Source organism: Penaeus monodon, chromosome 34 (genome assembly GCF_015228065.2).
Source record: "Penaeus monodon isolate SGIC_2016 chromosome 34, NSTDA_Pmon_1, whole genome shotgun sequence".
Classification (NCBI taxonomy): Eukaryota; Metazoa; Arthropoda; class Malacostraca; order Decapoda; family Penaeidae; genus Penaeus; species Penaeus monodon.
Genome location: NC_051419.1, coordinates 12,158,549 through 12,159,426, shown reverse-complemented (window position 1 = coordinate 12,159,426; position 878 = coordinate 12,158,549). Strand labels below are relative to the sequence as shown.

The window sequence follows — 878 nt, the reverse complement described above, 5'->3', positions numbered from 1 at the left end:
CAACTAAAAGCACCAATAGGAATTGTTGTAGCAATAGTAGCATCAGTATTTTTAAAAAGGTGTGGCATCCAACCCTGCCTGCATAACGGCCATGCCCACACTGCCATTCAATGCTTCCCTCCAACAGGGAACCTACTACCGACAACCTACTACTACCACGGCGCTCGAAATCGCTTGACGTTCAGCCTTCTTTCCTTATCCGGTCTGTCGCTTATGTCAGAGGAGAGCAAACACGTCAGGTACCACACAAGGTCACCGGACCCAATGCGAAACAAAGTTGCCGATTCCTACCCGAGAAAATGCTTGCTTATATTACATTATATTTCGTATTACACTCACTTAATAGCGACCGCCAGTTAAAGTCTTATTTAGGGTTTGTTGGTTAGATTCCACTAAGGCATATCGATGAGGCGGGAGAGTAACTGTACCTCCCTTGTTGTTGTTGTTTTCGCGTCATTGAGCATTGGCTTAAATGATTCCTTGGTCTGAGGGCCGATCACCCTGGAAGTTGTAAAATCTAATAGTATAGAAGTGCTGTGATCTCTGTTTTCGGACTCTTCAGAAACCCATTTTTAAGATATTTTGAAACTTCATTTCGTTTACCAGCATTTGTAATGATAATCCCCGATGAGATGGTGCTCTTGCCTCCCTTTCTAATTGCTGGTAGGCCAAATCTTTCGCTTTTGAGCAGCCATATATGACTTTGCACCGTGATAAATTCTTTGCGGCATTTTGACTGTCGCATTTAACTTCATGATGGGTACCAAAGAGTTCCCTTCTTGTACCTACTTTAGGCGTGTGGCATAATTTAGAAAATTCTGGATCTTGATCGTTATTGGTACAGTTATTACCAAATCGATGTTTGTTTATAAAATAGT

At 42.1% G+C, this 878-nt stretch overlaps 1 protein-coding gene across 1 annotated transcript in view; it reads left to right on the top strand.

The window, feature by feature from the left end:
* LOC119594588 (4-hydroxyphenylpyruvate dioxygenase-like protein) overlaps positions 1-878 on the top strand; it is a 98,210-nt gene that overhangs the window by 90,089 nt on the left and 7,243 nt on the right. The gene's annotated exons all lie outside the window — the stretch shown is intronic.